Source organism: Dendrobates tinctorius, unplaced genomic scaffold, assembly GCF_039654945.1.
Source record: "Dendrobates tinctorius isolate UK_male_01 unplaced genomic scaffold, ASM3965494v1 ptg000140l, whole genome shotgun sequence".
NCBI lineage: Eukaryota > Metazoa > Chordata > Amphibia > Anura > Dendrobatidae > Dendrobates > Dendrobates tinctorius.
The window spans coordinates 15796679-15823217 of record NW_027361808.1 but is presented as its reverse complement, the minus strand read 5'-3'; the positions used below and the strand labels follow the sequence as shown (position 1 = coordinate 15823217).

At 48.8% G+C, this 26539-nt stretch overlaps 1 long non-coding RNA gene across 1 annotated transcript in view; it reads right to left on the bottom strand.

The window, feature by feature from the left end:
- LOC141049043 (uncharacterized) overlaps window positions 1–25017 on the bottom strand; it is a 140086-nt gene extending 115069 nt beyond the window's left edge. The window contains exon 1 of the long non-coding RNA XR_012220234.1: window positions 24725–25017. This is a non-coding gene — a long non-coding RNA (uncharacterized lncRNA). The remainder of the gene's footprint in view (window positions 1–24724) is intronic.
- Window positions 25018–26539: the final 1522 nt, after the last annotated feature.

Here is a 26539-nt window from a genome sequence, read left to right as displayed (position 1 = left end):
TTTTTGCCCAGTTACCAAGCATTCATTTTTCCACACTTTTGTTTGCAGCAGTCCTGCTTATTAGGCTGCCTGCTGCCATACTTGGGACTGAGAGCATCATTGTCAGCTTGCTAAAATCCCTAGGGACAATCCAATTTTCCCCAGTCCTCTATACACATTTTTTACACCATCCAAAATCATCCTGTTACATTGCGGTGTAATATACACTGGACCTGAGAGAATACTTCAGTATCCAGAAGAGTGTAAGGAGATTCAAATTCTCCCCACTACTATATACACCTTGTACCTTGTTTTACAGTACCATATAGTTGGTGGAAATTTGGGTACATTTTCCCCATAAATGAGGAAGTGTGGTGGAAGAGGCCGTGGAAGTGGGCGGGGGTTGCCAGCTGGTAATGATGGTGTTGGTGGTGGATCTGCTGGTAGTGGCAAAAGCAAAATAGCACCTAATGCAGGAGGTGTTGAGCCTGCGTCATCGTCTGGCTCCACAAGGCCTCAAAGGCTCCCTTTTCTGGGAGTAGGTAAACCGCTTTTAAAGCCGGAGCTTCAGGAACAAGTTTTGGCTTACATTTCTGACTCAGCCTCCAGCTCTATTGCCTCCTCTTCTGAAGTTTTAAAAAAATAAAAGCACCGAGTCATCATTGGAGGCTCATGGTCATGAACCACACCTTTCCTTTTGTCCTTCACCTGTACCAAAACTGAAGGATGCGGCAGGCCACACTACTGATTACTCCATGGAGCTGTTTTCACATACCATGCCTGGGTTATCAAGTCAAATCGTGAATTACCCAGGCCAAGATGAATCTGACATGGAGTGCACTGATGCACAGCCACTGCTAGATGATTCTGCTGGTACATTCACTCAGAGCACTACATTGTCCTTGCAGTGTACTAAGGCAGAATCTGACCCAGATGAAACTCAGGTGCCCCTTCCCGCATACTATACCACCATACACGGTGACACAGAGGAAGGTGCACATGACATAGAAGAGGAGGTGATGGATGACCCAGTTGTTGACCCAGATTGGCATCCATTGGGGGACGTGGGTGCCGCTGCCAATAGCTCAGAAGAGGAGGAGGAGCATCCGCAGCAGGCATCGACATCGCAACAGCTGTTATCTAGCAGGCCTGGAGCAGTCCAAAAACGGGTTACAAAAACCAAAAGAGTTGCAGGACAGCTTGACCAGACGGCCAAGTTAGCACAGCGTGCAAGGCCTCAAAATGTCTTCCCTAGTAGGAAGAGTGCAGTGTGGCACTTTTTTGAACAAAATCCTAATGATTAGGCAAAGGTTATCTGTAAGAAGTGCGCAAAGACCTTTAGCCGAGGGAAAAATCTGAGAAATTTGAATACCAGTTGCATGCTTAGACATATAACCACCATGCACTTGCAAGCATGGACGGACTACCAAACCTCACGTACCACATGTGCAACTACTCCCAATGAAGGTAGTCAGCAACGCTACATTGTTTGCCACACTGTAAGCCCACCGGTTAGAACACCACCAGCAGCAAATGTTGAGGTGTCGTCGCAAGGCCAAAGCAGTCAGGGTATCACAATGTTATTGCTACGAAAGACTGAATCTTGGCCATCAGAAAGAACACCAACTCCATCACCATCATCAACTCTCTCAGTCCGCCATGTCCACCGCTAGTTCGACCATATGCAGCTCTCAAGTCCAGCTCACCCTACCAGAGACTGAGTAGGACAAGAAAGTACTCATCCTCTCATCCGCGTATACTGGGTTTGAACGCCCACATTGCCAAACTAATCTCGTTAGAGATGATGCCCTACCGGTTGTTTGAAAGCGCAGCTTTCCGCGAACTCATGGCCTACGCAGTACCACGCTATGACCTACCCAGTCGCCACTTCTTTTCTCGCAAAGCCATCCCAGCCCTCCACCTTCATGTGAAAGACCGCATTGTCCATGCACTCAAGCAATCAGTGAGTGGAAAGGTGCACCTCACCACAGATGCATGGTCCAGTAAGCATTGCCAGGGCCGTTACGTATCCATCACTGCGCACTGGGTTAATGTGGTCGATGCAGGGTCCACAGGGGACAGCGGTGGTGGGACAGCGCTGCCTAGCCCACGGTATAGGAAACAGTTGGCTGTAGGCGTTCGACCCTCCTCCTCCTCCAGAAGCGAAAGCTCGTCCACAGAGCGCAGTCGCACGAGCACTCCATCCGCAGCTGCCAGTTTTGCACACGAGGTGTCCCACTATCGATCAGCTAGTGGAAAGCGTCAGCAAGCTGTGTTGAAGATAATGTGTTTGGGCGACAGACACCGCGGAGGTACTGGCCGACTACTTTCAGCGACAAACTGAGTCATGGCTGGGCAGTCTACATCTTGAGGCAGGCAAGGTAGTTAGTGATAACGGCCGGAATTTTGTGGCAGCCATAGCCCATTCAAAACTCACACGTACCTTGCTTGGCTCACACCTTGAACCTGGTGGTGCAGTGCTTCCTCAATAATTATCCGGAGTTAACAGGGCTGCTCCAGAAGGTTCGAAGACTGTGCTTGCACATCCGCCGGTCACCCGTACCCTCCAGTCGTATGCAGAAGCTGCAGCGATTGCTCCACCTTCCCAAGCACCACCTAATTATCGACGTTGCAACAAAGTGGAACTCCACCCTGCACATGATTGAGCGGCTGTGCGAACAGAGACAGGCTGTAATGCATTTGTAGGAGGATACACAGGCAGCCACTTTGAGGGCAGACATGGAGTTGTCAGGTGTGCAGTGGTCGAAGCTGAAAGACCTCTGTAAAATCCTTCAGTGTTTTGAGGAATGCACACGGCTGGTAAGCGCAGACGACACCATCCTAAGCATGAGCATCCCACTTATGCATCTGCTCATGCAAACTTTGACGCACATTAAGGAGCAGGCGTCTGCAGCCGAGGATGATGAGGAAGAGGAGGAGGGAAGGCTTGCTGACAGTCAGCCATTGTCTGCTCCGGGACCTCTCCTGCACGAGGTGGCGGAAGAGGAGGAGGATGATTATGGGGATGATTATTTAGGGGAGGAGGATGCTTCTCGTGGGGCAAGAGAAAATGTTGGCGTGGCAAGGTCTGGTACAGGGTTTGTGCGTGACTGGAGGGATGTGGATTTGCCAGAAAGTGCTCCTCCACCCAGCACTCGCAGTGCATCATTGACACCGGGAACATTGGCCCACATGTCAGATTATGCCTTGCAGATCCTAAAATGGGACCCCCGTATTGCCAAAATGATGAACGATGACTACTGGTTGGCCAGCATCCTGGATCCACGCTATAAAGGCAAATTCCAAAACATCATGCCACAGGAGAACCTTGACCTAATATTGGCTAACAAGCAACTCTGGTAAACCGGTTGGTTGAGGCTTTCCCAGCACACAGCAGCGGTGATGGTTCTCACACAAGCCGTAGGGGCCGGGGGCAACTTGGAAGAGGTGCTGGTGGTGCACACATCAGAAGTGGCGTTGGAGACAGGGGTTTCATGACCATGTTGTGGACTAATTTCTCATGTCCCGCTCACACGACTGGTAATACTGCATCGATTTAAAGTGACAGGATACAGCAGTTGTCAACTATGGTTACAAACTACTTTACCTCCCATATCGATGTTCTCCCTCACAGGTCATTCCCATTTGAATATTGGGCCATTTTGAAGTTGGCCATTTTGGATCCAAATTTATTTTTTTCTAATGGAAAGATGGTCATTATGTTCAGTGAAGAGGCACACTTTTTTGGGTGGGCCATTTATATGGATACACCTAAATAAATTGGGAATGGTGACAGTTTTCTTGCATGTAGGGTGTCTTGCACTGAAATCTGCAATGACCCGGGTACTGCGTTCACCAGACATCAACACAATTTCTATCTGCTCCTCAAGTGTTAATCTCTGCAACATGTCGATGGCTGTAAACAAAGAGAAACTTGTAAATAGCGCATGAAAGAATAATGTTACGTTAAAACCAAGCAGCAGACCATTGTTTTTCTTGGGAAATTCTCAATAAGTTTGATGTGTCACATGACCCTCTTCTCATTGGAAAAAATAAAGTTGGATCCAAAATGGCCGCCATGGTCTTGAAGAGTTTTCCCCCTTCCATATACTAATGTGCCACAAGCAGGAAGTTGATATCACCAACCATTCCCATTTTATTTAGGTGTATCCATATACATGGCCCACCTTGTATTATGTGAAGTCTGCATTACATTATATGGGATTCTGCATTATACTATGTGAGGTTTCCATTACACTATGTGGGATGCTGCATTATGCTATGAGTTCTGTATTACACTATACCCGCCTTAGTCCTAGCCCACGCTGGGGCACCTGTCTTATTGCACATTAAAATACATCTGTATGTAATAATAGACTTTAAATAAAAATGATAACCATGAACAGTTTGTCTGTTTTTACTATTGCCTTGTTTCATCCGTATGAAAAAATGCTGTGTTGTCAGGTAAGTGATCCCTTTGTCTGTTTTATTGTCTTAAACTTCATGTCTGCATTACACTATGCAGGGGTCTGCATTATACTATGGTGAGATCTGCATTATATTATGTGGTATCTGCAGTACACTATGTATAGGGGTCTATATTATACCATATGGGATCTGGATTGTACTCTGGGGGGCTGTGCCTTGTACTCTGTTGGGGTCTGCATTGTGCTCTGCATCGCCCCTCATTGTGCTCTGCGTCACCTTGCAATGTGCTCTGCGTAGCCCCGCATTGTGCTTTCACAGGAAGTGAGTAATATGAACAGAACTTAAGTTACGATACACAGTAAATAGTAGGGAATTTTACTTTGACTTAAATTACAAAAGTTAATTGTTTTTAACATTTTATTAAAATACGGATGAATGTCATAAAAGCCTGTAAATAAACAAGTTATCCATGAACAGCTAAAGTGCATTGTGTATTTATTGCTTTGTTTCATCTGTGTGAAAAATGCTGTGTAGTCAGGTAAGTGATCCCTTTGTCTTTGTTTTATTGTCTTTAACTTCATGTCTGCATTACACTACATGGGGTCTGCATGATACTAGATGGGATCTGAATTATACTCTGGAGGGTCCACATTGTACTCTGTGTCACAGGAAGTGGGTAATAGGAACAAAACCCCAAGTTACAATACACAGTGAATAGAAGGGAATTTTACCATGACTTCAATTACAAAAGTTATTTGTCTTTAAAGATTTATTAATATATATCCACATGTCTATTTTTACTATGGCTTTGTTTCATCTGCATGAAAAAAGCTGTTGTCAGGTAACAGATCTTTGTCCACTGTCAAACTTCATATCTGCATTATACTATGTGAGGTCTCCATTACACTATGTGAAATGCTGTCCTTTGCTATGTGCCATCTGAACTAGTCCCGCCCTGGGACTCCTGCATTATGCCTAGCCCGCCATGGGGCCACCAGCCTTACGCCTAGCCCGCCATGGGGCCACCAGCCTTACGCCTAGCCCGCCATGGGGCCACCAGCCTTACGCCTAGCCCGCCATGGGGCCACCAGCCTTACGCCTAGCCCGCCATGGGGCCACCAGCCTTACGCCTAGCCCGCCATGGGGCCACCAGCCTTACGCCTAGCCCGCCATGGGGCCACCAGCCTTACGCCTAGCCCGCCATGGGGCCACCAGCCTTACGCCTAGCCCGCCATGGGGCCACCAGCCTTACGCCTAGCCCGCCATGGGGCCACCAGCCTTACGCCTAGCCCGCCATGGGGCCACCAGCCTTACGCCTAGCCCGCCATGGGGCCACCAGCCTTACGCCTAGCCAGCCCTGGGGCACCAGCCTTACGCCTAGCCCACCTTATGCCTAGCCAGCCCTGGGGCACCAGATTTATGCCTAGCCCACCCTGTGGCTCCTGCCTTATGCCTAGCCTTCCCTGGGGCACCAGCCTTATGCCTGGGCCACCCTGGGGCACAAGCCTTTTGCCTACCCCCCCTGGGGCTCCTGCCTTATGCCTAGCCCTCCCTGAGGCACCAGCTTAAGTGCCTAGCCAGCCCTGGGACTCCAGGATTAAGCCTAGCCATTATTAGTTTTATTTGTTGCATTGTCTTTAACTTCAAGTCGGTTAGGCACACAAAACAAGGCCGTACACTCTTTGCTCTTGTCTGGTCTGAATGCGCATGCACGACTGTAATTGGGGAAGAAGGCATTACCCATTTACGGAGGACAGACAAGAAGTGCCTGGTCGCTTGGAGCATGGGGTTGTTGAGTGGTCCTGATCTGTACAAATGATCTAGTGCTCAATGTCCAGGTACACAGTAGGGGGTGAACACTAGCTCTTCACCCCTTATGCCTAGCCATCGCTATGGCTCCTGACAGCCTAGCCCTCCTTGGGGCTCCAGCCTTATGCCTAGCCCGCCCTGGGGCACCAGCCTTATGCCTAGCCCGCCCTGGGGCACCAGCCTTATGCCTAGCCCGCCCTGGGGCACCAGCCTTATGCCTAGCCCGCCCTGGGGCACCAGCCTTATGCCTAGCCCGCCCTGGGGCACCAGCCTCATGCCTAGCCCGCCCTGGGGCACCAGCCTCATGCCTAGCCCGCCCTGGGGCACCAGCCTCATGCCTAGCCCGCCCTGGGGCACCAGCCTCATGCCTAGCCCGCCCTGGGGCACCAGCCTCATGCCTAGCCCGCCCTGGGGCACCAGCCTCATGCCTAGCCCGCCCTGGGGCACCAGCCTCATGCCTAGCCCGCCCTGGGGCACCAGCCTCATGCCTAGCCCGCCCTGGGGCACCAGCCTCATGCCTAGCCCGCCCTGGGGCACCAGCCTTATGCCTAGCCCGCCCTGGGGCACCAGCCTTATGCCTAGCCCGCCCTGGGGCACCAGCCTTATGCCTAGCCCGCCCTGGGGCACCAGCCTTATGCCTAGCCCGCCCTGGGGCACCAGCCTTATGCCTAGCCCGCCCTGGGGCACCAGCCTTATGCCTAGCCCGCCCTGGGGCACCAGCCTTATGCCTAGCCCGCCCTGGGGCACCAGCCTTATGTGTAGCCCGCTCTTGAGATCCTGCCTCATGCCTAGCCTGCCCTGGGGCACCAAATTTATGCCTATCCCACCCTAGGGCACCATCCTAATGCCTAACCCGCCCTGGGACTCCTGCCTTATACCTAGCCCGCCTAGGGGCTGCTGCCTTATGCCTAGCCCACCCTGGGGCTACTGCCTTATGCCTAGCCCGCTTTTGGGCTCCTGCCTTATGCCTAACCCGCCTTTGGGCTCCTGCCTTATGCCTAGCCCACCCTGCGGCTTCTGCCTTATGCCTAGTGTAATGTAAAATGTCTAAGATCTGTATGTTAAAGTATGATGTTTCTAGAATCTCCCATTGCTACCCATTAAGGAGACGAGCCTGTCATGTAGCTGCAATCCCCCCTCCCTTACAGCCCCCTCCTTTTGCCCCTTATCAGCTCTGGGCTTGCTGGTAACCTGAAACCGTCCATTTCCTCTCGAAGAACAGCTAGGGGGAAAAGATCTTTGTTCTGAAAACACAGGCTGTATGCCAGTATATGGGAAGTATTAAAACAAGTCATATTGGAAAAAAAACCACACACCTCAGAGATATAAAACTCACATTTCTGCAAAGGGCTCGAGGCCAGCTTTCTAAATCCTAATTTTCACGGTTATAACCTCACCAGAACCTGAGAGATGGATTGCTCCCAAATGAAGCGTCCTAGCTAGTGCATTCTTGATGTCTTCTTGTTGGATTCGTTAAATCACAAACAATGATGCCCTCTGTGTGGTGGTACGGGCTTTTCTCGTTTAGATATAGTTATTCTAAGTTTTGTAGCCAAATCATAACTTGGAGAGAGGGAGGTGGGACCACTCCTGACCGCCCATTTCATGAGGTCACAAACCCTAGTCTATAGGTATTCCCTACCAAATTCCGGTCAGTTGAGCTACAGATTCCGTGCTGACAAGACGTGCCGATGAGTGGAGATGTGTGGCTCTGCCTTCTCCCAGCCACATGGTCTGCCTGATATCGACTGAACACATGTGAGTGCTGCTTTCTGTCTTTTAATCGCTTTGTTTATTTGTACATATGTAATGTCTCAACTTTATAGCAACTTTTATCTGTATAATCACTGCCCTTTTGGGAATAAATCTTAAAATCATCAATTTGTCTCCATGCTCTAAGAAATGAACTATGCGCCTCTTTTAGATAATCGCTACTGATTTCAGGGGTTTGCCACGGACCCTCTTAATTTAACTCTGTGAATAAAGAAAAGCGTGGATGGTGGCAGCGTGGTGTGTGCGATTAATTAGGCTAGTTGGCAGGACAGAAGGGTCTTATATTGCTAAAGGGGGGCTGCGGCCACAGCATTGATAATTCCCTTACTGCGGTAGCCTAATTGTCCGTGCACAACAAGCAGCCTGTCCGGCGACTAATTATCCTAGGTGCAGTTCCCTGACTGACCTGAGGGTAAGGGAGGTGCTGGAGAGCTGTGAGTTCCAAAGTGGAACTGAGAAAATGGGATATACATAAATCCCCGCAGTTCTTGGAAGGTTGTTAGCAGTGGTGTGACATCCAAAATAACCCCCCTGCGGTAAATTGTTAGAACAAGGTTAGCCTGCTGCATTTTTGTCACATGATGCCAGTGGTGGGATAACTAAGATAAGCCCCCACTGTGCCTGTGATAGCAGTGTGCCTGCAGTGTGTTGCATCCCTCCGTCCGCTGATACACCCGTGTCAGTGGTGGGATTGAGACATATTGGTGACACAGGGTCCGCTGTCAGGCGTATTTTGGTAGCAGCGGGACCCCCGTTTGTCACATATTGGTGGCAGCGATTGGCTGTTCATCACTCCTAGTCCACCCTGGGGCTCCTGCTGTATGCCTAGCCCGCCCTGGGGCTCCTGCCTTACCCCTAACCTGCCATTGGGCTCCTGCCTTACCCCTAACCTGCCCTTGGGCTCCTGCCTTACCCCTAACCTGCCCTTGGGCTCCTGCCTTACCCCTAACCTGCCCTTGGGCTCCTGCCTTACCCCTAACCTGCCCTTGGGCTCCTGCCTTACCCCTAACCTGCCCTTGGGCTCCTGCCTTACCCCTAACCTGCCCTTGGGCTCCTGCCTTACCCCTAACCTGCCCTTGGGCTCCTGCCTTACCCCTAACCTGCCCTTGGGCTCCTGCCTTACCCCTAACCTGCCCACTCTGGGTCTCCTGCCTTACGCCTAACCTGCCCACTCTGGGTCTCCTGCCTTACGCCTAACCTGCCCACTCTGGGTCTCCTGCCTTACGCCTAACCTGCCCACTCTGGGTCTCCTGCCTTACGCCTAACCTGCCCACTCTGGGTCTCCTGCCTTACGCCTAACCTGCCCACTCTGGGTCTCCTGCCTTACGCCTAACCTGCCCACTCTGGGTCTCCTGCCTTACGCCTAACCTGCCCACTCTGGGTCTCCTGCCTTACGCCTAACCTGCCCACTCTGGGTCTCCTGCCTTACGCCTAACCTGCCCACTCTGGGTCTCCTGCCTTACGCCTAACCTGCCCACTCTGGGTCTCCTGCCTTACGCCTAGCCTAGCCCACTCTGGGTCTCCTGCCTTACGCCTAGCCCACTCTGGGTCTCCTGCCTTACGCCTAGCCCACTCTGGGTCTCCTGCCTTACGCCTAGCCCACTCTGGGTCTCCTGCCTTACGCCTAGCCCTCCCTGGGTCTCCTGCCTTACGCCTAGCCCTCCCTGGGGCACCAGCCTTATGCATAGCCCACCCTTGGGCACCAGCCTTATGCATAGCCCACCCTGGGGCTCCTGCCTTATGCATAGCCCGACCTTGTGCACCAGCCTTATGCTTTGCCCGCCCTGGTGCACCAGCCTTATGCCTAGCCTGCCCTAGGGCACCAAACTTATGCATAGCCCACCCTGGGGCACCAGCCTTATGCTTAGCCCGCCCTGAGTCTCCAATCTTTTGCTTAGCCAGCCCTGGGGCTCCTGCCTTATGCGCAGCCCACCCTGTTGCACCAAACTTATGCCTAGCCCGCCCTGGTTCACCTGCCTTATGCTTATCCCATCCTGGGGCTCCTGCCTTACGCCCAGCCCCCCCGTGACACCTGCCTTATGCCTAGCCTTTATTAGTTTTATTTGTTGTATTGTCTTTAACTTCAAGTTGGTTAGTCACACAAAACAAGGCAGTACACTCTTCGCTCTTGTCCGGTCTGAATGCGCATGCACGACTGTAAGTGGAGAAGAAGGCATTACCCATTTACGGAGGACAGACAAGAAGTGCCAGGTCACTTGGAGCATGGGGTTGTGGAGTGGCCCCGCTCTGTACAACAAAGGATCTAGTGCTCAATGTCCAAGTACACAGTAGGGGGGTGAACACTAGCTCTTCACCTCTATGGGCGACTCACCTTTTATGCAAAGAGTTAGAGCCTTATGCTTAGCCTGCCCTTGGACTACAGCCCTTAGACATATTCCTTATGCCTAGATATCGCTATGACACCTGCATTAAACCTAGCCCACCCTGGGGCAACTGCCCTAAGCCAAGCCCACCATGGGGCTCCTGCCTTAAGCCTAGCCTGCCCTGAAGCTCCTGCCTTATGACTAGCCCGCCCTGGGGCACCTGCCTTATGACTAGCCCGCCCTGGGGCACCTGCCTTATGACTAGCCCGCCCTGGGGCACCTGCCTTATGACTAGCCCGCCCTGGGGCACCTGCCTTATGACTAGCCCGCCCTGGGGCACCTGCCTTATGACTAGCCCGCCCTGGGGCACCTGCCTTATGCCTAGCCCGCCCTGCGGCTCCTGCCTTATGCCTACCCCACCCTTTAGCACCTGCCTTAAGCCTAGCTGTTATGAATGAGTCACCGTAGGAGGCAAAAACAGAAATACTAGCTAAGTCCAGAAAACCAGAGAAGTTGGCAGCTATCGGATTGCAGACCCTGAACCTAACAACAACAACTAGCAGTAGCCGTGGGGGGTTCCTACGGTGCCCTAGACCCCTCAATCACAGCCGGAGAACTACATAGCCTAAAGACAGAAAGGGAAATCTAAACTGCCCCAGAGCGGACCCCAAAGCAATAGGCAGCCCCCAACATATAATGACGGTGAAGCAAGATGAAAAAACACTCACACAGATAGAAAGATAGGCTGAGCAAATGATGGGGCCCAAGCTAACTAAATAAGACAGAATAGAAAAGCTGCTGTCTGCAATCCGCCAAAACCCTCTCAAAAACAAGAGCCAACCGACTGATAGGGAAAAAAGCCCTGAAGACACTAGGCTTCAATAAGACTATATCAGTACTCAGGTATTATCTGAAGACAGAGCAAAAAGGAATTCAGCTCACCCAGCAGGGAAAGGCAGAAATACAGAAAAATAAGGCAAAACAAAACCAAAACACAAATGCAAAAAGTAGAGCAGAAAACTTTTGAGGAGCAGGAATCAGACTGGTCTCCAAGAATCCCTCAGAGTAATCACCCACAAGGCCGTCGGCTGCCTTATATCCAGTCAGCAATCCCAGTCATCATCATTCTGCTCAGGTGCTTTGTAATCAGCCTCACTACGTTCCTTCACCAGAAGAGGGAGTTCATCAGACCTCAATGGTGAAGGGGAAAATCAACTCACAACACCTAGCTTGCCCTGGGGCTCCTGCCTTATGCCTAGCCCACCTTTTAGCACCTGCCTTATGCCTATCCCGCCCTGCGGCTCCTGCCTTATGCCTATCCCGCCCTGCGGCTCCTGCCTTATGCCTATCCCGCCCTGCGGCTCCTGCCTTATGCCTATCCCGCCCTGCGGCTCCTGCCTTATGCCTATCCCGCCCTGCGGCTCCTGCCTTATGCTTATTATTATTTAATTATATAGCACCATTGATTCCATGGTGCTTTACATGAGAAGGTGTAACATACAAAGAATAGATATCACTTACAGTAAGCAATCACAGACTGATATAGAGGGGAGAGAGGGCCCTGCCCTTTCGGTCTTACATTCTACAGGATGGTGGGGAAGGAGACAGTAGGTTGGGGGGTTGCAGCAGCTCCAGTGATGGTGAGGCGGTAGCTCCAGTATTGGTGAGACAGCAGGGATCATTGTAGGCTGTAAGCTTTCCTGAAGAGATGGATTTTCAGGTTCCGTCTGAAGGATCCGTTTGTGGTTGATAGTCGGATGTGTTGGGGCAGAGAATTCCAGAAGATGGGGGCTATTCGGGAGAAGTCTTGGAGGTGGTTGGGTGAGGAGTGCATAAGTGTGGAGGAGAGAAGGAGGTCTTGGGAGGATCGGAGATTACGTGAGTGAAGAGATTGGGAGATCAGTTCAGAGATATATGGAGGAGACAGGTTATAGATGGCCTTGTAGGTCAGTATTAGTAATTTGAATTGGATATGCTGAGGGAATGGGAGCCAATGAAGAGATTTGCAGAGGAGTAGTGAGGAGAGAGATGAATTAGTCGGGACTCCAACAGAGAGAGGGTGGATAAGGAGGTAGCGTGGGAGATGCTGAATGTGCGGTTGGAAAGGTATGAAGAGATCCCGAATAGGGCATATGTCTTTGATGCCAAAAGAGGAGAGGATCTGTAGTAGGAGGCAGTGGTCAACTGTGTTGAAAGCAGAGGACAGGTCTAGAAGGAGGAGTATTGTCCTTAAGCTTTGACTGTAAGTAGGTCATTGGTAATTTTGGTCAGGGCTGTCTCCGTGGAATGATGGGGATGGAAACCAGATTGTAGATTGTCAAAGAGCAAGTTAGGTGAGAGGTGGGAGGAAAGGTCAGCATGGACATGCTGTTCCAGGAGTTTAGAAGCGAATGGGAGCAGCGATATTGGGCAATAGCTGGACATGGCTGTTGGGTCGAGAGTTGGCTTTTAAGGACAGACGTGATTGTGGCATGTTTGAAAGCAGAAGGGAAGGTACCGGAAGTGATAGGTTGAAGAGGTGGGTTAGGGATGGGATAAGAGTGGTGAGGTGTGATTTAGAGAGATGATGAGCAAGCTCCCCTTCAGTGATGTTGGATAAGGCGGTTATGGGGTTTGGGCATTGGTCTGGTATACAAAGGGGTTCTGGTGGCTGAAAAATAAAGACTTGCCGTGTTTGGTCTATCTTGTTTTTGAAGTGTGCGGCGAAGTCCTCAGCAGAGATTAGGGAAGTTAGAGGGTCCAGTGGTGGGCGGAGGAGGGAGTTAAAAGTATTGAACAACTGTTTGGGGTTTTGGGATAAGGAAGATACAAGGGATGTAAAGTAGGCCTGTTCAGCAGAGGTGAGAGCTGATTTGAAAGCAAGTGTTGCTTGTTTGAGTACAGTGAAGTCGCTTGGGAAAGCATTTTCTTCCAGCGCCATTCAGCAATTCTGGATGCTTGCCGAAGCTTTTTAGTGGTGTTATTGTGCCAGGGTTGTCTATTGATTCGTCGCACTCTGTTATGCATGACAGGGGCAACCGAGTCGATAACTGATGCAAGAGTGGCATTGTAGAAACTAGTGGCAGTGTCTGTGTCATGGAGTGAAGACATGGAGGACAATAGTAGGATAGAGTGAGAGTATGTGAGTGTCTAGATGTGCAAGGTTTCTGCGGGGAGTGCGCATGTTGCTGGACATGGGTGACAGGTGAGGAGGACAGTGATGAGAAAGTGAGTAGATGGTGGTCAGAAAGAGGGAGAGGGGAGGTTGCGAAGTTAGATAGGGAGCAGAGACGGGTGAAGACCAGGTCTAATGTATGTCAGTCTGTCTGGGTGACTGAGGATCACCACTGAGTAATTCCAAAAGATGAAGTGAGCGACAGAAGTTTTGAGGCTGCTGTCTATTGGGATGTTGAAGTAACCCATGATGATGGTGGGAATGTCAGCAGAGAGAAAATGAAGGAGCCAGGTAGAGAATTGGTCAATGAAGGCAGTGGTTGGGCATGAAGGTCGGTATATGACAGCCACTTGGAGGTTATAGGGAGAGTAGATGCGGACAGAGTGGACTTCAAAAGAGGGGAGGACAAGGGAGGGAAGAGGTGGGATTGAGTTGAAGGTGCAATTAGAAGAAAGGAGATCACACCCTGGGGCTCCTGCCTTATGCCTAGCCCACCTTTGGGCTCCTGCCTTATGCCTAGCCCACCTTTGGGCTCCTGCCTTATGCCTAGCCCACCTTTGGGCTCCTGCCTTATGCCTAGCCCACCTTTGGGCTCCTGCCTTATGCCTAGCCCACCCTGGGGCACCTGCCTTATGCCTAGCCCACCCTGGGGCACCTGCCTTATGCCTAGCCCACCCTGGGGCACCTGCCTTATGCCTTGCCCGCCCTGCGGCTCCTGCCTTATGCCTTGCCCGCCCTGCGGCTCCTGCCTTATGCCTTGCCCGCCCTGCGGCTCCTGCCTTATGCCTTGCCCGCCCTGCGGCTCCTGCCTTATGCCTTGCCCGCCCTGCGGCTCCTGCCTTATGCCTTGCCCGCCCTGCGGCTCCTGCCTTATGCCTTGCCCGCCCTGCGGCTCCTGCCTTATGCCTTGCCCGCCCTGCGGCTCCTGCCTTATGCCTTGCCCGCCCTGCGGCTCCTGCCTTATGCCTTGCCCGCCCTGCGGCTCCTGCCTTATGCCTTCCCCACCCTGGGGCTCCTTCCTTATGCCTAGCCCACCCTGGGGCTCCTTCCTTATGCCTAGCCCACCCTGGGGCTCCTTCCCTATGCCTAGCCTGCCTGTGGCTCCTGCCTTATGCCTAGCATGCCCTGTGGCTCCTGCCTTATGCCTAGCCTGCCCTGGGACACCAGCCCTAAGTGTAACCCACCCTGGGGCACCTGCCCTAAGCCAAGCCTGCCCTGAGGTACCTGTCCTAAGCCTAGCCTGCCCTGGGGCACATGCCTTAAGCCTAGCCTGCCCTGAGGCTCCTGCCTTATGCTTATCCCACCCTTTGACACCTGCCGTAAGCATAGCCCGCCCTGGGGCACCTGCCTTAAGCCTAGCCTGCCCTGGGCCACCTGCCTTAAGCCAAGCCTGCCGTGGGCCACCTGCCTTAAGCCAAGCCCGCCGTGGGCCACCTGCCTTAAGCCAAGCCCAGCCTGAGGCACCTGCCTTAAGCCTGGCCCGCATTTGGGCACCTTCCCTATGCCTAGCCTTTATTAGTTTTATTTGGTGTATTGTCTTTAACTTTGTGTCGGTTAGTCACACAAAACAATGCACTACACTCTTCACTCTTATCCGGTCTAAATGCGCATGCACGACTGTAAGTGGGGAAGAAGGCATTACGGAGGACAGACAAGAAGTGCCTGGTCGCTTGGACCATGGGGTTGTGGTGTGGCCCTGCTCTGTATGACAAAGGATCTAGTCCACAATATCCAAGTACACAGTAGAGGGGTGAAAATTAGTTCTTCACCCCTATGGGGTGCCTCATCTTTTATGCAAAGTGTGCAAAGAATAAGCCTTATGCCTAACCTGCCCTTGGATTCAAGCCTTTGGGCACCTGCCTTATGCCTAGTCCGCCCTGGGGCACCTGCCTTAAGTTTATCCTGCCCTGGGGCTCCTGCCTTATGCCTAGCTCACACTGGGGCACCTGCCTTAATCCTAGCCCGCACTGGGGCACCTGCCTTAATCCTATTCTGCCCTGGGGCACCTGCTTTAAGCCTATTCCGCCCTGGGGCTATTGCGTTATGCTTAATCCACCCTGGGGCTCCTGTTATGAATGTGTCACCGAACAGGCTAAGCCACCAAAAAACCAGAGAGGTTGATAACTAAGCGGATTGCAGACTCCTGATCCTATCAACACAACTAGCAGTAGCTGTGGAGCGCTCCTACGATGCCCTAGACGCTTCGTCACAGCCGGAGAACTAACTAAGCCTGAAGTCAGAAAGATGAAATCTAAACTGCCCTGGAGCAGATCCCCAAAGGATTAGACAGCCCCCAAACATATATTGTCGGTGAGACAAGATGAAACACAAACACAGGCAGAAAACAGACTGAGCAAACGGTGGGGCCCAAGCTGTCTAGGCAGGACAGGACAGAAGACACTGTCTGCAATCACACACAAAACCCTAAAAAAAAAAAATCCAACACTTCTGATATACAAAAAACCTGAGGCCACATGACCTCACCCCCACTATATCAGCACTCTGGTATAAACTGGAAGCAAAGCAAAAAATACTAACATAACGGGACTGAACAAACTTATACAAGCTGTAACATTTAGAGCAGCCCCCAGTACACTGAACCCTAGCAACAAAGCAGAAAGCAAAAAAAGGCACAACCAAATTAGATGCAAAGGATTAGCTAAATAATCATTTAACTGAACCATGCAGCTCAGGCAGGGGACAAAAGAACTCCAAATGCACAAGGAGGAAAATCACCAGCAACCTTCAAGAGCAGCCAGCTCAATTATATGCTCCCAGCCAGAAATCCCAGGTTCCCAATTATCATCAGGTGGGGAACTTCCATCTACCTGGCCAGCTCCACTACTCTCAGTAACCACCAGAGGGAGAAGAGGGAGCTTCGGCTCAGAAATCTGTGCAAGGGAATTCACAACAGGCTCCTGTCTTAAGCCTAACCTGCCCTAGGCCACCTGCCTTTTGCCTAGCCTTCCTCGGAGGCACCTTCCTCATGCCTAGCCCACCTCGGGGGCATCTTCCTTATGCTTAGCCTGCCCCTGGGGTAACTGCCTTAAGGTTAGCCCACCCTGGAGCACCTGCCTTAAGGTTAGCCCACCCTGGAGCACATGCCTTAAGCCCAGCTTGCCCTGGAGCACATGCCTTAAGCCCAGCTTGCCCTGGAGCACATGCCTTAAGCCCAGCTTGCCCTGGAGCACATGCCTTAAGCCCAGCTTGCCCTGGAGCACATGCCTTAAGCCCAGCTTGCCCTGGAGCACATGCCTTAAGCCTAGCCTGCCCTGGGCAACCAGCCTTAAGCCTAGCCTGCCCTGGGCAACCAGCCTTAAGCCTAGCCTGCCCTGGGCAACCAGCCTTAAGCCTAGCCTGCCCTGGGCAACCAGCCTTAAGCCTAGCCTGCCCTGGGCAACCAGCCTTAAGCCTAGCCTGCCCTGGGCAACCAGCCTTAAGCCTAGCCTGCCCTGGGCAACCAGCCTTAAGCCTAGCCTGCCCTGGGCAACCAGCCTTAAGCCTAGCCTGCCCTGGGCAACCAGCCTTAAGCCTAGCCTGCCCTGGGCAACCAGCCTTAAGCCTAGCCCGCCCTGGGGCTAGAGAGATGGAACTTTTTGGATTTTACCGACTGAAAATTAATCCCCAGCTTTGTGTGAACTCATCCATTAAGATTCTATAAATATCCTATGACTGGAAGCAGGACCATTCCCTGTGGAAGGAGACGGACGTCTCCGAAACACGTTGGAATTGTTTAGGTCCATCTATCGCTCAGTAGTGGCTGCAGCCCAGCATTACCACGTGATCCCCTGACATCATGCAGGTCCTGTGCTGTCGAGCACTAGCATGGCGCTCTGACACAGAGTGGTACAGCCAGAGGTTTTTCATTTTACCGGTCTTCCAGCTCTTTTATCGGCGGCGGCTGCTGCCTCCGGCCGGGGCAGCGCTGCTGTTTACCACCGGCTTTTTTCTACTGGCTTGCAGACATTGAGTCACCTTGAAGATTGACCGCTCTTCATATATGGATCACTAAGGAGAAACATTTACCTTTACACCGCCATCTATAGGGTAACCCCTTTTTGGTGTATCCCTCTCTTTATCACGGACATACTTTTGCATTTGCATTCTATTATTGTGGTGGCACCATGGAATTTTGATATATGGTGTATATTTCTGCATAAGCCTTGTTTTTAGGCTATATCTTTTTATGGATATTAGAATTTATTATAGTACTCTTGTTTACCATTAATTTATTGTTTTACTCATGTTCAAAGGGGTATCTGAGGGCAGATTATACACATTATTCAATATTTTACTATTAGAATTGTGGTGACATTGTCTTTTAATTTTGTTGCTGGATCCCCTGTGCATCTTAGCGCCATGATCATTGATTTATTGACATTTTACAAATAGTGCATATGTAAAGCAGATGTGAAGGAAATGTTATTGATTAATATTTTGTGTGTTATGTGTATCTGGATTAAAAGGATAATCATTCAAAATTGCTAATTTTTTGAAATTTGTCAATTTTCTGATATGTTTTGTTTTATTTATAAAAATATTAACCTAAGTTTACCATTATCCTAACGTATAATGTGCCACGAAAAGCAATCTCCAAATCAATGTGATTTGTTGAAGCATTCCAGAGGTATTGCTGCATAACGTCACAATGGTCAGATTTCAACATTTTGGCCAGGTCATTAAGGGGTTAAACACTCTTGATTTGATTTGTGAAGATCACAAAAAAAAAAAAAAAAAAAAAAAAAAAAAAAAAAAAAAAAAAAATAGTCCCAGCTAGAGATGAGCGGCTTTGCCTTTTTTATGGTCGAGTCGGGTTTCATGAAACCCGACTTTCTCAAAAGTCGAATCGAACGAAATCAGCTGATTATCGTGAAAAGTCGAAGGCCGACTGAAAAACGAAACCCAATGCAAGTCAATGGGGAAGCAAAGTCGGCAGGGAGTGGAGGACAGGAAACACACCTACAGTGCCCTTTTGAATGCCAAAAACATCAATTCTGATTACTGAAGCTTTTCAACATTAATTTACTTCATAGTACTAGTTACGCACTGAAAAATGGGGGTTATTTGGCTAAATTTGTGGGGGGGGGGGGGGGGGTAGGGCTGGCTCCAGGTTTTCATGTGCCCTGGGCTAAAGAGCGCCCCTTTAACATATACCACAACTCATGATGCTCCGATACCGCAGAGAAATAGCGGTATAGTACAATGAAAAATACTTCACTTTTTACATCTCATGACTGATATCCATTTTTAATAGCTCCAAAAACGGACAGTATATTACTCCATACAGTATTATGGGCACCGCATAGTGCGCTATACAGAGTAATGAGGCCCATATATTTCTCCATACAGAATCATTGGTCCCATATAATGTTTGAAACATTATATGATTAGCTCCACATAATGCTACAGTGTATGTTGGTCCCCATGGATAAAGCTCCACTGTTTTATGGGCCCAAATAATGCTCCATACATAATGGGCCCCATTTCTAATGCTCTAGTGTATAATGTGCCCTGTAAATGCTGCTCCAGTGTCTGATGTCCACCTTTGGAATGTTCCAGTGTATGGTGGGCCCCATATATCATTCTCCAGAGTAAAGTGCTCCCCAAAAATTGCTGTCCCAACAGTGAAAACAATTAAATAAGTCTCCTCGCTATGGAATCCCTGTACTAGTCTGGACTCCTCATCGTCCGTCTCACTGCACTTGGCTGTTTAGGCAGAGGGCATACAGAGGTGTCATTGCGCTCTCTGATCAGACTATCACTGTCAGGAAACGCGGAAGACATCATGGCGGTGGAGCAGGGAAAGGTAAGTATTTCAACTTTGCAAGTGCTGTGATCCTGAGCAAGCAGGGGGGGGCCCACTCATTGGCGATGGCAGTGGCACAGGGCCCCTCTAATAGTACAGCGGTGTGTCTGACGGCAGAGAATCTTTTGCGTACTATGAGGGGCCCCGTGCTAGTGCCGTCGCCCCCCCCCCCCCCCCCCACCAGCTGAAGGAACCTGCACTTTCATCTGCACCTTCCTCTTTGTCACCGTGTAAGGTGGTATAGTATGCGGGATGGGGAACCTGAGTTTCCTCTGGGTCAGATTCTGGCTGTGTAGAGTGTGAAGGGAATGTAGTGGTCTGGGTCAATGTACCAACAGAATCATCTAGCAGTGGCTGGGCATCAGTGCACTTGTGGCGTCCCCAGGAGTACGGTCGCCACAGTGGCATTACCTTCCTCCTAGGGAGTGTGATGTCATGCTTGGGCGCAACGAAGGATCTCTCTAGCAGATAAACCAACACATTTCCCACTCCACGCCAGCAGGGAGACCTCTGAACATGACTGCTGAGGAGCTGCTCTCTGTGGTCGGGAGGAGGTAAGTTAGGCCATTCTGTGCAGGGAAGGGGAAGTGTGTGGACGTGAGAAGGAGAGCTGGAGGATGAGCAGAGTTAAGGCTCATTCCTAGCTGGAGTGCATGGTCCAGATTCCGGTCTCCGAGTTTGTAGGGACACTGACATTCCTGCAGCAGAATCCGGAGGAAGTAGCAGCTGTAAATGCTCTGTACCCAACTGAGGTTCGGAGGCCCCAGCATCGATGTGCGTGAGCCAGAAGGAAAAGGCTACAGCTGCCAGCCATATGAGAAAGTTCCAAAAGAGAGTCAACAGGGGGAACTTCATTGAACTCAGCACTGTGAGTACCTCAGATAAGCGCTAGAACGGAGGCCACACTACCTATCTGCAGAGCGAGAAATCCAAATTGGCTTCCAGGCTGACCAACTCCTTCTCCATCTGTTCTCTGGGTCCTGGACAGCACCTACCAAGTACAGGTAAAGGAACTGCACGGCTCAGCTACATCCTGCACTGCACACCATCTCTCAACTCTTTCATCTGCCCTGCGACTATGGCCCTACCTGTGCAGGTCTTCTACATCTTAGCTTCACCTCAACATCTGTCCCACAGAAGCGACACTGCAGCGCTGGTCAATCTAATCAGAAACCAGAGGTGGCGTCATGTATCATTCACCTATAAACGTAATTAACCCCATTGCATGGACGCCCAGGGCCACGGAATGGGTCACCACCACCGTGACACATCCCTGAGAGAGACGGGCCCGGTACCGATTAACCCCACTGCCCTGGCTGGCCACCCACACTCCATGTCAGATTCATCTTGAACTTGGGAATTCACGATTTGACTTGATAACCCAGGCATGGTATGATAGAAAGAGCTACATGGACTAATTGTCAATCTCCATATACAGTCATATGTTAAAGTTTGGGCACCCCTATTAATGTTATCCTTTTTTCTTTATAACAATTTTGGTTTTTGCAACAGCTATCTCAGTTTCATATATCTAATAACTGATGGACTCAGTTATATTCCTGGATTCAAATGAGGTTTATTGTACTAACAGAAAATGTGCAATCTGCATTTAAACAAAATTTGACCGGTGCAAAAGTATGGGCACCCTTATCATTTTCTTGATTTCAACACTCCTAGCTGCTTTTTATTGACTTCCTGAAGCACTAAATTGCTTTTGCAACCTCATTGAGCGTTGAACTTCATAGCGAGGTGTATCAAATCATGAGAAAAGGTATTTAACCCCTTCCTGACATGAGACGTACTATCCCGTCCATGGGACCCGGGCCCCTATGCCCATGGACGGGATAGTACGTCTAGCGCGATCAGCGGCGCCCACGTGGTGAGCGCCGCTGATCGCGGCCGGGTGTCAGCTGATTATCACAGCTGACACCCGGCACAATGTGTCAGGGGCGGTCACGGACCGCCCCGACACGTTAACCCCTTGCACACCACGATCAAACATGATCGCGGTGTACCGGGGGGTTAAAGGGAAGCATCGGCAGGGAGGGGGCACCCTCCGTGCTTCCCTGAGCCCCCCACGGCAGCGCAATGTGCAGCGCTGCTGCGGGGGGCTCCTTTCCTCCAGGCCCCCGAATCCAAGATGGCGACGGGGGCCTTCGGGGGCCTGAGGAAGCCTTCTGCAGTGCCTGTGTCAGATCGCTGATCTGTCACAGTGATCTGTGATGTGACAGATCAGCGATCTGTCACAGGACAGTGATGTCCCACCTGGGACTATTTAATAAAGTAAAAAAAAAAAAGAAATAAAAAAAAAAAAATATATATATATATATATATATATATATATATATATATATATATAATTCCCCCAATAAATCCATTTTGTGGAAATAATAAAAAAAAAAAAAAAAAACAAAAACAATAAAAGTACACATATTAGGTATCGCCGCGTCCGTAATGACCCGCCCTATAAAACTGTCCCATTAGCGAACCCCTTAAAAAATAATAAAAAACGAAGCAAAAAATAATGATTTATTATCATACTGCCAAACAAAAAGTGTAATAACGCGCAATCAAAAAGACGCATATAAATATCCATGGTACCGCTGAAAACGTCATCTTGTCCCGCAAAAAATAAGCTGCCACACAGCATCATCAGCGAAAAAATAAAAAAGTTATAGCTCGCAGAATAAAGCAATGCAAAAATAATTATTTTTTATATAAAATAGTTTTCATTGCATAAAACCGACAAAAACATAAAAAAATGACATAAATGAGGTATCGCTGTAACCGTACTGACCCGAAGAATAAAACCGCTTTATCAATTTTACCGCACGCGGAACGGTGTAAACGCACCCCCCAAAAGAAATTCATGAAACGCTGGTTTTTGTTCATTCTGTGTCCCAAAAAATAGGAATAAAAAGCGATCAAAAAATGTCACGTGCCCGAAAATGGTACCAATAAAAACGTCAACTCGTCCCGCAAAAAATAAGACCTCACATGACTCGGTGGGTCAAAATACGGAAAAATTATAGCTCTCAATATGTGGTGATGCAAAAACTATTTTTACAATAAAAAGCGTCTTTTAGCGTGCGACAGCTGCCAAATATAAAAACCGCCATAAATAGTAAATCAAACCCCCCGTTATCACCCCCTTAGTTAGGGAAAAATAGTAAAATTTAAAAAAAAAAGTATTTATCTCCATTTTCCGGTTAGGGTTAGGGGTGTGTTGGGGTTAGGGTTGGAGTTATAAATTGGGGGTTTCCACTGTTTGGGCACATCAGGTGCTCTCCAAATGCAACATGGCGTCTGATCTCAATTCCAGCCAATTCTGAGTTGAAAAAGTCAAATGTTGCTCCTTCCCTTCCAAGCTCTGCCATGCGCCCAAACAGTGTTTTACCCCACATGTAGGGTATCAGCCTACTCAGGACAAATTGCAAAACAATTTTTGGGGTCCAATTTCTCCTGTTACCCTTAGGAAAATAAAAAATTGGGGGCAAAAATATCATTTTTTGTGGAAAAAAAATGATTTTTTTATTTTCACGTCCGAGTGTTATAAACTTCTGTGAAGCACTTGGGGGTTCAAAGTGCTCACCACACATCTAGATAAGTTCCGTGGGGGGTCTAGTGTCCAAAATGGGGTCACTTGTGGGGAGTTTCAATAGTTTAGGTACATCAGGGGCTCTCCAAACGCACATGACACCCGCAGACCACTCCATCAAAGTCTGCATTCCAAAACGTCACTGCTTCCCTTCCGAGCCCCGACGTGCGTCCATACAGTAGTTTTCTCCCACATATGGGGTGTCAGCGTACTCAGGCCAAATTGGACAACAACTTTTGGGGTCCAATTTCTCCTGTTACCCTTGGGAAAATGAAAAAAATTGGGGACTAATTGATCATGTTTGTGGAAAAAATACGATTTTTTTATTTTCATGCCCTGGCATTATAAACTTCTGTGAAGCTCTTGGGGGTTCAAAGTGCTCACCTCACATCTAGATAAGTTCCTTAGTGGGTTTAGTTTTCAAAATGGGGTCATTTGTGTGTGGTTTCCACTGTTTAGGTACATTAGGGGCTCTCCAAAGGCAACATGACACCCGCAGACCATTCCATCAAAGTCTGCATTCCAAAACGTCACTACTTCCCTTCCGAGCCCCGACATGTGCCCATACAGTAGTTTTCTCCCACATATGTGGTATCAGCATACTCAGGACAAATTGGACAACAACTTTTGGGGTCCAATTTCTCCTGGTACCCTTGGGAAAATAAAAAAAAACGGTGACTAAAAGATCATGTTTGTGGAGAAAATAAGAATTTTTTATTTTCACGCCCGGGCATTATAAACTTTTGTGAAGCACTGGGGGGGGGGGTCAAAGTGCTCACCACACATCTAGATAAGTTCCTTAGGGGGTCTAGTTTCCAAAATGGTGTCATTTGTGGGGGGTTTCCACTGTTTTGGTACATCAGGAGTTTTCCAAACGCGACATGGTGTCCGATCTCAATTCCAGCCAAAAACGTCAAATGGCGCTGCTTCCCTTCCGAGCTCTGCCATTCGCCCAAATAGTGGTTTACCCCCACATGTGGGGTATCAGCGTACTCAGGACAAATTGCACAATAACTTTTAGGGTCCTGTTACCCTTGGAAAAATAAGAATTGAGGGTGAAAAGATCATTTTTGTGGAAAAAAATATGATTTTTTAATTGTATGGCTTTATGTTATAAACTTCTGTGAAGCCCATGGAGGTTCAAAGTTCTCACCACACATCTAGATAAGTTCCTTAGGGGGTCTAGTTTCCAAAATGGTGTCATTTGTGGGGGGGTTTCCACTGTTTTGGTACATCAGGGGTTTTCCAAACGCGACATGGTGTCCGATATCAATTCCAGCCAAAAACATCAAATGGCGCTGCTTCCCTTCCGAGCTCTGCCATGCACCCAAATAAATGTACCTTTGACAAGTGTCTGCATTTTAAATATCAAGAAATCAGCATAATAATTCAATAGCAGACAGAAAATAAATGGACGATAAGGACAATCGCAAACTACCTAAAGAGAAAACTGAGCAGAGCTCCAAAAAAGCGACTATAAGTTCAGAGTAAAGTCAAAAAAGTTTTATTTTAATTAAGACACATCCAGATACAAATGGGGGGGAGTGGGCGATAAAGTGCAAAACCGCACACCGCATGGATAAAAAAGGATTGCTGTACAACCAGAACCTATGCAGTAACAAAGCATACATAAAGTTACTAAATTATCACAGAGTGCATGGCAATGTATGGCAATTAGGAATAGACCGCCAAACAGTATATATGTAGATATATATCTCTTTATACCAGCTCCATCCATCAAGTAAACAGCTAGATACACAGATCGTTATCAGGTAGCAGGTGACCATTCACCATGGTTAGACAGATATATGACGCCTAAGAAGCATAGTAATAAGAGAGTAAGCATAAATTACCTAATGAAATGGCGGGCAGAGGTTCCAGCAGTCAGCAATCCACCCCAACGATCGTTTCGGAGGGTTACTCCTTCATCAGGGGGCGTGATGAGTGAGGGGAGCATGATGAGTGAGGGGAGCATCTGTGCTTAAATACCGGCAAGCTGGAAGTAGATGTGGGTGAACTGCTGACCCCAGAGATGACGCGTACACAACCATGACAACCAGGACGCCGAGCAGCGTCGGCGTCATGCAGAGGGGAGTGTACCAGACAAAGTCATGGCAACCCACTCTACATGGAGACACCGAGAGCCAACCAGCAGCCTGGTCACAAAGCCTGCACGAGTCAGAGGCAGCAGGACAACCTCAGTACTGCTTAATCAGAAGCCATATAACCCAGAGGAAATGTGCAGGAGACAGTATATGTTGTAATAGCTGCGTCTACCGTATAACTCAGAAGAAATGTGCAGGAACAGTATATATTGTAGTAAAAGCACCTAGTCAAATGCACATACCTATGGCATTGCAAATGCTAAACAACACCAATCATAGCTCCAAAGAAATAATGCCACAATATAATATACACAGCATGTACAAGTTCAAATATATATGTTAGCACGTATATGACTGCATAGGTATAAGCAAAACCACCATGATTAATATACTGGGAAAATATACATATCAAGAATTATTATATAGTAATAAAAATGTATATACATTGTAACAAAGTATTATGAATCCCAATATATACACGTGCACATATTCCAAAGCATAAAAAAAAATAAAAAAAAAAATATATATACAAAATGTATAAGAAAGTATACAGAAAAAATTCAAGTATACATATACAGATGTGTTATGGCAATAAGATGAAGCGAATTCAGAGCTGCAGGCCACTAGAAGTTCCCAAAGGATCATCAGCATTGGCAATATCAAGCACAGAAAACGTGAGAAGTGACACTAGATAAAACATAAAAATCAAATGTTAGTTAAAAACAAATAGCCACTTGGTATGCAGATAACAGCACAATAATGCAGCAGCAGGTGGTCACAAGAAAGGGGCGAAACTTATATTTTCATTCAAACCGTGTGGTTGGACGGTGTTTAGTGTCCAAATCCACCGGGTTTCCAGCTGTGCGAGACGTTGAGAGTTTTTTCCTCCACGAATACCCACCTCTAATGTGTCAATGCCCCTAACTCTTAGACCTTTTGCATCACACTGATGGTACAGTTTGAAATGGCGTGGTATTGTCTTAAGTGTGGACGCGTCGTCGTGGCCAGCGGCAGCCTGTATACCCAGAACATGCTCCCTGACACGAACCTTAAGGTGCCTAGTAGTTAGGCCAACATATATCAGGGAGCATGGACAGGTGGCATAATAGATCGCATTTTTAGTAGTGCACGTAATAAAGTTCCGTATTTTATATTGACGTGATCCAGTAGAATCAACGAAAGAATTACTGCGCTCGATATTGGTACAGGCCACACAGTGGCCACAAGGGACGCATCCACACCTAGGCACAACCTGACTCTGAAAAATAGGGATAGGGTCAACATTGTAATGGCTATGCACTAATTGATCGCGTAGATTTCTAGCTCTGCGATACGTAATCAGTGGTCTAGAGGGGAGTATTTTAGCCAGAATGGGATCCGCCATAAGGATTGGCCATGATTTAAATAGAGAAGTACGTAGCTTCTCTGATTGGCAATGAAAATCAGTTATGAACCTGATAGGTTCTAAATTATTATCCGATTCAGGACGTTTATAGAGTAATGAGTTCCTAGAATTATATTTGGCCTTATGATAGGCCTTTTTTATAGCTCGATTACTGTGGC